Genomic DNA, 10,595 nt, shown 5'->3' on the forward strand with positions numbered 1-10,595 from the left:
GATTATGAATTTCCAAACGGTGTACAGAATAAGAGCCTTTGTAGTGTGTGCTAGTCCTCAGAAAACACACTAATCCAAAAATTATTTTCAGATGACCCCGTTCCTGGATTTGAAATTTTATGTGTACATATTTGGAAGTGTACATGTGTACGGGTGCTCAAATTTATAAGGAAAGAAGTGTATCTGCACAGCAGGCTTGCTGTTTAAGTGAGAAAGCTGCAGGAATGCTGTGGTTTGCTCCATGGGGAGGGCAGCGGAACCATCTTATAGATGGGTCAGAATCTGGAGCTGTTTATTTACACGTGTGTTTTGCAAAACAGATTCATACAGAAAGATAGCGTCCTCACTGGTGGAGCTGTTTGTCAGTCACCTTTTGCTGCAAATGGGTAAGTCTTCTTGTATGTTTGGACACTAATAAGAAATTAAAATGCTAATTAGCTTATTTTACTTTACAGATCAGATGAAAATGTGATTTATTCATTCCTTACATTGTAAATATTTGATGTTCTTTGGAATGTGCTGAGAGTGAGCAGTTCTTTTCAGGGAGCAAACAGGCGTATTTTCTAATGAACTCTTAATGATTTGTGAGTGATTAAAGATTTGTAGTTTTTTGGATGACAAGGTCAGCAAAAAAAGTGACAAAATACATTCTTCCTCTAAGCAGTACAAGTGGCTATTTTTCAAAATAGCGTCTTCTTGTAGGGCACTTTGACCTTGTTTTCGATTTTGTTTGTACAATGAAATCCTAGTCCTGCCATTTTAACCACACACTCCTGCAGGTTTCAAACAATGGTAAGTATTCTGTGGCCAAGCCCTTATTTCCCCTCTTTAATAACAAGATTTAGTCTCCTGTATTCATATTTCTAGCAGAGTGACTGGTTATAAGTTGTTTTCTTATGTATTTGATTTGTAAAGCTATATGTTTAGAGGGTTGGTTTGCTATTGCAATTGTTTTGGCAGGATGGTAAGCAATGTACAGGTTTATTTGTAATGTATTAAGTCCTTGACATACTGTACTGTACTTCAGAGGCTCCACAATTTTTTTTTTGTTGCAGCTTGCCTTTAGTCCTTGCCAATTTACTTCCTTTAATTTTCCAAACAAAGCTAGGGTTGTCAAATCCTAACGTTAAAGAATTTTAATAGCTAGATCCAGTTACAGAGCTAATTTTTCATTTACCATTGTCCATGCAACTTTTGACTAAATAGAAGAACTCTGCAAATGTATGAAAGAGACATGACCCACTAACCAACAGCATCAAAATACCTTCCTGACTTAAAAGCCCCTGGACTCCATGCTTTTACTACCATCATCCGCAACCTTTTTCTGAAATACTGCTTTTAAGAAGTTCTCATAATGAGATCATTGTATTGGCAAACAGCTTTGTCTGATCCAGTAATAACATTTCCAGGGGCAGCACTACAGTTTGTCTTGGCTAGTTTTTTCCAGAAATTTTTATTGGTGTTCTTAAAGTAATTACAACATAAATACAAAAAAGAGCATTTTCCAAGAGAACACACAAGAGTGGGGAAGACACAAGAGTGGGGAAGAAAGGAAGGGTAAGCTCTTCCTTTTCATTGAATGTCATCTCCACACATTTGCAGGTCCTGCAGATCAGCATGCTAAACAAAAATTTCAAGTGTTATATTCCACACATGCTTGCTGTTTAAACCGTGGAACATAGCGCCCTGACATGTTGTGCTGTTTATGCCCAAGTCTCTCACTTGTTTCAGCAAAGCCTTACTGCAGCTAACTAAAGGCGTTCATTTTCAGGAATATTTTTTGGACTTGTGCATCTTTTGGCTTGGAGGATGACAGTGGGATAAGAGGCAGTGGAGAAGAACGCCAACCGAGATGGAAGTGGGGAATGAGAAAAAGGAAATATCTTCAGATCTCTCAAGGTTTCATAAGCTTGTCAGAACCCCTTCCAATCTCCTTGCTCTAGGCTCAGCAAGCCTAAACGAGAACTGCAGTTCTCAAGGAGTTAAGGATTATTGGGAAGCTGCTGCTTTTACTTAATCTTCTCATGTTCCTTTGAGAGGGAGGAGGAAATGTTCCCAAGGCTGGAGTGGGAGTGGGTATGGGAGTAAAGTTGTTTACCAAGGACACACTAAGGTTTGTAAAGATCTGAGACACTTTTTATAAGTATACCAGGGCTCTCAGGGAGCAAAGAACCCTCTGACACCTGAAGAGGGGAAGATAAAGTGGGACAAAGCTGTGAGAACCTTGATGTGCCTCAGTGATTTTTAAGGTGACGAATGAAATGATGTTCTACACTGGGCATGGCAGCTCCCTTTGCATGGAGTTTTAAAGAACCATGAGAGAGGAAAAGTCCATTTCACTCTTTACTTTCTCATTGTTTTCTCCATTCCTCCCCTCACAGAGCTTTCCAATAGTGGAATCATTCTACAGCATACTTCCTAAGGTCTACAGGGAAGAAGAAATCATATTCATCTGGATTTTGAGCATCAGCAGAGTGTGATTTTGCTCCAAAAGACATAATACATATTTATGGTAAATGGAATTATATTCCTCTCTATATATCCCTAACACTAGGTGCATTACATGGTAAGGCATGGATACTTCCCAAGCAAACTGTTTGGGAATCTCAGCTCCAGATTTCCAAAATTTCCAGTGCTGAGCATTTACTGTTAAGTTTCACATTACCTTTGAACTTTCCTATTTCATAGAATTTCCTGTAAGAATTATTAACCCTAAATAAACAAAATATGAGTTTCACTTTAATATTTCTGCAAAGCTTTTTTACTTGTCAGACCTTATGTTAAGAAAAGGTGACAAACAATGAAAGGATAAAAGCTGCAGCATGGAAAGCTCTGTGGATGACAGCTCTATGAATTGTGGGCAACATTTTACTGTTCACAGGAACTGCTAGACAAAGTATTACAAATGAGTGTTTTTTTTAAAACAGACACATTTATAAGTTGACCTTTCAATTACCTAAAGCTGCATGCTAATCTTCCTCACGCTACTGTATCTGGTAGGTACTGATGGAAGAAACACAGAAGGTTTCTTCCATCAGTGCTCTTTAAGAATGCTTTGAAGTCCATTCTACTCCTCCCTAAGTATTTGGCAACAACTGCCTCTTCATGTGAAAAACTAATATGGAAAAAACATAGCTCAAACAGAAGTATATTCGCTCTCAAACAGTGGGGTTTTTTTTCAGCCAGAGGAAGACAGAAACTAAGAGAACTCTAACAACATACAATGTACTTTTTAGATAACCATATCAAAAGATACAATGGGCAAATTGCAATGAAAGGGTTATCCTCTCACCCATCTAAACACAGCAATCACCAGGAAAAACACCCAAAGGAAAATATCAGATGTTTCCGACAGGTCTAATTTTTCACAGAATCACAGAATCCCAGGTTGGAAGGGACCTCAGGGATCATCTAGTCCAACCTTTCTAGGTAGAGCACAGTCTAGACAAGATGGCCCAGCACCCTGTCCAGACGACTCTTGAAGGTGTCCAACGTGGCAGAGTCAACCACTTCCCTGGGGAGATTACTCCAATGGTGACTGTCCTCACTGTGAAAAATTTCCCTCTCGTGTCCAATTGGAATCTCCACAAGAGCAACTTGTGTCCATTCCCCCTTGGCCTCTCCATGGGACTCCTTGTAAAAAGGGAGTTTCCGTCTTCTTTGTAGCTACCCCTTAAGTACTGGTACATGGTGATGAGATCCCCTCTAAGCCTCCTTTTCTCAAGGCTGAACCCAGCTCTCCCAGCCTATCCTCTCATGGCAGCTTCCCAGTCCTCTGATCATCTTGGTGGCCCTTCTCTGGACCCCTTCCAGCCTGTCCACATCCTTTTTGTATAGAGGGGACCAGAACTGTACCCAGCACTCCAGGTATGGCCTGAAAAGTGCTGAGTAGAGAGGGATAATGACTTCTTTATCTCTGCTGACCTTTTCAATGCAACCCAGCATCCAGTTGGCCTTCTTGACCGCAGCAGCCACTGTTCGCTCATGTTGAGCTTTCTGTCCACCAGGACCCCCAGGTCCCTTTCCACAGAGCTGCTCTCCAGCCAGGTGGATCCCAGTCTGGGCTGCACTCCTGGATTATGTTTTCCCAGGTGCATGACCTTACACTTGTCCTTGTTGAACTTCATGAGGTTCTTGCTGGCCTACTCTTCCAGCCTATCCAGATCTCCCTGCAGAGCAGCTCTCCCTTCTGGAGTGTCTACTTCCCAACTCAATTTGGTGTCATCTGCAAACTTCATCAGGCTACACTTGATGCCGTTATCCAGATCATTTATGAAGATGTTGAATAACATTGGGTCCAATATCGATCCCTGGGAGACTCCACCTGTGACACATTGCCACTTGGAAAAGGAGCTATTTACCACCACCCTTTGGGTGCGGCCTGTCAGCCAGTTCCCCACCCACTGCACAGACCACTTGTCTAGGCCATAACACATTAATTTCTCCAGGAGGAGACTGTGGAGTACCATATCAAAAGCCTTGGAGAGGTCCAGGTAAACAATGTCCGCTGCCCACCGCATGTCAACCAGGCAAGTCACTTTGTTGTAGATGGCCACCAAGTTTGTCAAGCACAATCTGCCTTTAGTAAAGCCATGTTGGCTTTTCCCAATCACGTGCTTCATTTGACTTGTGATGGCCCCAGGAGGATTCGTTCCATAACTTTCCCAGGGATTGAAGTAAGGCTGATGGGCCTATAGTTACTCAGATCCCCCCTCGAGCCTTTCTTGTAGATAGGGGTAACATTTGCCTTCCTCCAGTCCTCTGGGCCATCCCCCGTTCTCCACAACTTCTCGAAGATTATGGAGAGTGGCCTTGCAATGACATCAGCCAGCTCTCTCAACACCCTTGGGTGGATGGCGTCAGGGCCCATCAATTTGTAGGGATCAAGCTCCTGTAGTAATTCATATACTAACTCTTCATTCACCAATGGTGGGCCAGTGTTTGGGTCAACTGGCAATTTCATTCCCAAAGCCTGGGACCCAATAGTGCTGGTAAAGACAGAGGTGAAGAAAGTGTTGAGGACCTCTGCCTTTTCAGCATCGTTGGTGATTGACTCTCCTTTTCCATTTAACAGTGGGCCTATGTTTTCCTTCTTTTTCTGCTTACAGTCGACATACCTGAAGAAACCTTTCTTGTTACTTTTGACATCTACAGCCAGTTTCAATTCAAGCTGGGCTTTTGCTTTTCTGACTGCATCTCTGCACACGCTGGCAATGCCCTTGTAGCTCTTGACGGATAATCCTCCACTTCTCCATCTCTGGTATGCCTCCCTTTTGGATTTGAGTAGACCCAGGAGGTCATGGCATTAGAGAAGAATTGATGAGTGAGAGTTCACTGTCTCACTGGACTTTAACTCACCTCATATCTTGAGGAATATATAAGCTGGTACTGAAAAAACAGGTCTAAGCTTGCTAAATAAAGCCATTATAATCAGACTTCCATTCTTCTAATTCAGATGCAAAACTAGAAGTGTCTTACCCAAAACTTTGTAATATAAAATCAACCTGAAAAGCAACCAAGTTTGTTAGGTCATCTTACACAAACCCCTTATACAAACCCATGTGCTACTGTTTACAGGTATAATGCATAAGTCATTGGGTCCAATAGTGGTGACCATCCTATATTTCAACACAAGAAATGGAGTAAATAGGAAGTAAAATAAAACTAACCAGGAATGAAAGAAACAACTATTCGAAGAGAATGTTCCTTCATTACCAGCGCCTCCAAATGCCTTGTCCAAATCATTTAATATTATTTTTAATGATATTATCACCACAGTGGTAACATATAGAGTGGAGAAGTGGACAGTTTTCAACAAGTTGGGAAAGCAGCCAGGCTTAAAATTTTGTGACCTGTGCTGCAATGTCCAGCTGTCAGCGGGTGACCTGTAACATCTTTCAGGGGACAATATTGAGACCAACAGTGTTTAATGCCTTTATTAATGACCTGAGTGATAGCATAGAGTACACACTTGAGAAGTTCATGGACTACAGCAAACTGGGAGGCATGGTTGATAAGTGAGGTTGATAGGCAGGGCTGCTAACCAGAAGGACCTTGACAGAATGCAAAACTGGACTTAGAGAAACTGCATAACATTCAACAAAGTTCAAAAACTGCAAAATCACAAGAAACAATATAGGATGGGCACCAACAGGCTAGGGAGCAGCTTTGCAAAAAAGGATCTGGGGGTTGTGATTGGCAAGTTGAACATGAGCCAGCAGCATGCCCTTGCAGCAGAACTTTGCTTCTGAAGAAAGCTTGATTAAACTGGGTTTGTGCAGCCTAGGGAGGAGAAGTTTCAGGGATGGTCTATTCATGGTTTTCCAAGACCTAAAAAATAGTTGCAGAGAAGACAGAAGAACTCCCTTCACAAGGATGCATGGTGACAGGACAAGAAGCAACAGACACAAGTTGTTCATGGAAAATTCTGACTGGATATATAAAAAAAAAAATCTTCACGGTGAGAAACAATTGTGAGGTTGCCCAAAGAAGTGGTGGAATCTACCATACTGGTAATACTCAGGACCAGCTAGACAGGCTCTTGGATAACCTAATCTAAGGCCCTGCTTTCAACAGAAGGTTGGCCTGGGTGATCTCCAGAGGTATCCTCCAGCCTAGACTTTTCTATCATTCTGTATATGCAAACACTTCAAAAACAACTAATGGGTGAAAAGGAAAAAGATTCATAATACTGTTCACACATACCATGGAAACTATATTACTTGTCCCTTCACACTGCCCTTAAATCATTGAGGAAACTTTTCCGTTAACCAATGAAAAAGACAGGCTATTTTTAAAGTAAAATAAGATTAGTCATTTATTACAATGGAAAACTGAACATTTTAAACTTCTAGTCCCATTTATTTTACTAATGATACATTATGTCTGAAAGACCTTATGGAAGTTAAAGAGTCTTCAACTTCCTATCTGAATGCTAAATTAAGGCTTCTATGCCCTTGTTTGGGTCCATAGATTGAAATCAGTTGTGCCAGCAAGTAGTCCTGTTTTTTTTTTTTTAATAAATACATAGTTTTGGGGCTTTCAGCTTGCAAGCCTCCTTTTCTGATCAGTGGCTATGAGCAAAAGCAAGGCTTCAACTTTCAGTCTTGCTTACAGAATACATAATTCTGTATCACTCTTCCTAGCAGATTAGAACAGTTTATTCAATAATAAAAATGGCAGCACAGCCATACATGCCTACATTTGAACTCAGTTTCAGTGATGAAACCTCTTACTGTTGAGCACTAGCTCATCAGTATTACTTGTCTACATGGCAGAACATTGGCAGTAAATGTAACTTCTTTTTGAAAAGTAAGCATGAAAAGGATCTGGTAGTGTTATGCACTCCAAATCAATAACCTGGAGGAATTCTTACACAGATTCTTGAAGAAAAATAGTGTCAGCTTTGTTATTGTGCTAAAAGTCTTTAATTGGTACACAGGCTTTCATTGTGACAAACTAACAGGTTGGTATTACCAGGTTGCCTATAGAGGATGTTGCCTTACGTTCCTCTTACTAGGAGTTTTGGCATAGTATTTCCACTTTGAGAGAGGTTTGATTACAGCCCATCTATGCAGAGAGATTTTTATCGGCAGCCGCTTAAGATTTGAACGAGTAATTACTCAATTACCATACTGATCAGCAGCTCCCTCCATCTGAAGGCTTCTCTTTCCTGGAGTCACTGGCAATCGTGAGGTTCCTTTCTTGCAAGTTCCCTTTTGTCCTGTTCAGACAAAGCCAAAGACCTTGTTAGCCTGTGTTTTTACTTACAACCTCCTACTGCACAGCAGAAAGCACATCCTGATCCCTTCTAGCTACATAAATACTAAACTTGTTTTCTAATTTTGACAGATACATGGTAAGACATAAACTGTAGCTAGGTAATCACTAAATGTAAAAATAAAGAGCTTATTATACCACTCCTTGTATTACAAATTAATGAGACCCACACTTACACCGCTGTCCCATTTTACATATCAGCAAATTGTCTGTAAGCTGTTTCACATTGAACTTTCAACATTCAGTGTACACACACATATGCCAGTAAGGTCAACATTTGAGCCTGTATTTCCATTATATATTCTCTCTTGGTCATGATGACTACTCAGCCTGCACTTTCAGACCTTGCTCTGAAAGCTCCTCATGTATAAAAGGGAATTTTAACTACTGGAAAAAAAGGCTTATCTTGAATATACAGGCAAACTGTCCCCACTGTGTAACAGCTGGTAGTGGGAAGTGGGAGCAATACATCTGTTCATTTATGAATTTCGCCTGGTTTCAAAGATACAGTCTAGGATATGGCATGGCAAGCAGGGAGAACTGGCATGGAACTGCTGTCTTGTGTTTGTCCATTGTGAGTTCTGTTGTCAGTAACTTTGCTTTCAAATATCTTGAGAGACAAGCTTACCAAGGTAGAAGGAGGTACTTGGATATGCCACCTTTTCCTTCACACTGTCATCCTTCATGCAAATGAGGGAAAGAGAAGGCAGGAGAAAGGTCAGCACCTATTACAAATACTTAGCACTGCATTAAAAAATAAAATTTACTCAAAGCACATCAGTCCAACAAACGCCTGAAAAGCAGAACCTGGATAATTTCTTTCCAGGAAAACCCTGAAGTAATCTGGCAGTGTGTTAATACTGCTCTAAAAATATTTATTATTAGCTTCTAGCTAAGATAAAATATAGGTGACAACTCTACAACAATTAAAAGCATAAGTAAGAGAAATGGAGGGAGAAGAAAGAAGACTACTTTTACCAGTAAATATTTTATTATAGGGACAATATTACACACTTATTAGGAAGCAGTGCCTTTAATGCAGTACATGATGAAGTAGAACAGTCAATTTTCCTCTTTCTAGTCACCTCAGTTTTAAGCAACAACGTCTTTTGTTTAAAAATCAAGCATTCTGTTTCATACCACAATTCCACTGGCAAACTTAGCTTTGTGTGAGAGGAATGTTTTATGTGACTTCAGCTCTAATGCTTCAGCCCCGTGCATGTCAGGCTGTTTATGCTTGTAGTGGCTGGCTCAGCCTGAGGTACTACTTTCTTTCCTGAAATCCCTGGGAACTGGCAAGCAGGGCTGCCTCCTCCATCGATACTCCCAAGCTTCTCGCTTCTGCTCCTCCAGCCCCAAAGCTATAAGCATCTACCCTGAGGGCCATTTTGAATTCCTATTCCACTCCAACCACAAGGCAATTACCAGAAAATAGGTGATGTACAAAGGAAGCAGCCACTAGAGGTCTTTGCCAGTCCCTCTATGCAGAAGCTTGGAGTGTATGAGCATATAGAAAGGTAAAGTTTTAGTGCACAGTGGGAACTGTTTATGGCACTGGATATTCTTGTGTATGATTCGGAAGTGATTTATGGACACAAGATTTTTTTGACATTTGGTAGTTGTAACAGAGCTAAAGCTAGTATCAGAGTGAAAAGTGACACCATAAAAGGGATTACCATGCCACCGAACGCCATTTGCTGCGGCTGAATTGCTTGCAGTGTTTGGTGGAGTTGGCGGCACTCAGAATGCCAAAGCAACTCTTTCAGTGTTTCCATAATTTTGCTTTTTAGCAATGCAAGAATTCCTAGCAGCTATAGATGGCCTCTAATGCTGTACTTCAGAAGGGGTGAAGGTGCAAGGAATTAAGATCATGCTGCTAGTTTTTGAGTCGTAACCAACACGAGTGTTTTGCTCAAAATAATAGTTGCTATATGTGTGAAGACTTTACGAACAGGGATAGCATTGCTGGAATTCACTACAGTTCTTACAGAATAGGTAATCTCTGAGATTAGGAGACACTGCCCATAAACTTGCATGTGCAGTCTGAATCCAAAGAGTCACCCTCTCATTGATTTTTAGGTAACGTCCAAAACAAACATTAACAGCAACTTGTGCAGAACTATAACAGAAGGTAAAACACAGAAGAAAACAAACATAAAAGAGTAATCTTGCTGTCACACGGGAATAGCCAGATCTGCTCACCAGCTTCGCTCAGTAGTAAAAGCTAATCCTGAACAGCAGCTGAGTCCTTTTGGCCCTCTGAGCAAGCAAAGAGGCTATACCAACACCAAAAGCCACAAGGCAGCTGAAGAGTTGAATTACAGTCTTTGCTCTGCTTGCGAGTAGAAGTAGCATCACCCAGTTGGCGACGGCCATTATTTTATCTACTTTGTCATCTATTTCGTTAAAATTAAGGCAATAACAGACACAGCTTGGTGCTGACGCTTGCTAGCAGCGATGGCAGTTAGCGAACCTCTTCAGGAGAGAGGAGGTTCGGGAGGTGCGAGCAGGTACCGCTGGGGCTCACCTGAGCTGCCCGGAGGCGGCTTTACAAACACAGATCTCCTCAGCTCGCCACACACAAGTTTTTCTCCTTGACGACAAAGAGAAGAGTCCCGTGAGCCGAGCCTCAGCCGCGCTACGCTCCCCGCCAGGGAGGCTCTGTTCTGACACGGCACTCGCTGCCGCTCGGGGCAGCCCCGGGCTCGTCCCTCAGCGGGGACCGGGGCCATTCGCGCCGTCCCACCGAGGGACGAGGACCCGCCGCCCGGCGCTGAGGGGCGGGAGGCGGCGCGCAGAGGCGCGGTGCGGCGCGC

At 42.0% G+C, this 10,595-nt stretch overlaps 1 long non-coding RNA gene across 2 annotated transcripts in view; it reads right to left on the reverse strand.

Annotated features, from left to right (window-relative positions):
* LOC142062637 (uncharacterized) overlaps window positions 1–10,554 on the reverse strand; it is a 94,885-nt gene extending 84,331 nt beyond the window's left edge. Inside the window, exons 1-3 of one of the 2 annotated variants that reach the window (XR_012662518.1) lie at window positions 10,307–10,554; window positions 8,408–8,459; window positions 7,631–7,723 (exon numbers count right to left, since the gene is read on the reverse strand). This is a non-coding gene — a long non-coding RNA (uncharacterized LOC142062637). Of the gene's footprint in view, window positions 1–7,017; window positions 7,724–8,407; window positions 8,460–10,306 lie in introns of those variants that run through there. The other variant, XR_012662519.1, reaches the window with a different exon arrangement.
* Window positions 10,555–10,595: the final 41 nt, after the last annotated feature.

This window comes from Phalacrocorax aristotelis, chromosome 10 (genome assembly GCF_949628215.1).
Source record: "Phalacrocorax aristotelis chromosome 10, bGulAri2.1, whole genome shotgun sequence".
Classification (NCBI taxonomy): domain Eukaryota; kingdom Metazoa; phylum Chordata; class Aves; order Suliformes; family Phalacrocoracidae; genus Phalacrocorax; species Phalacrocorax aristotelis.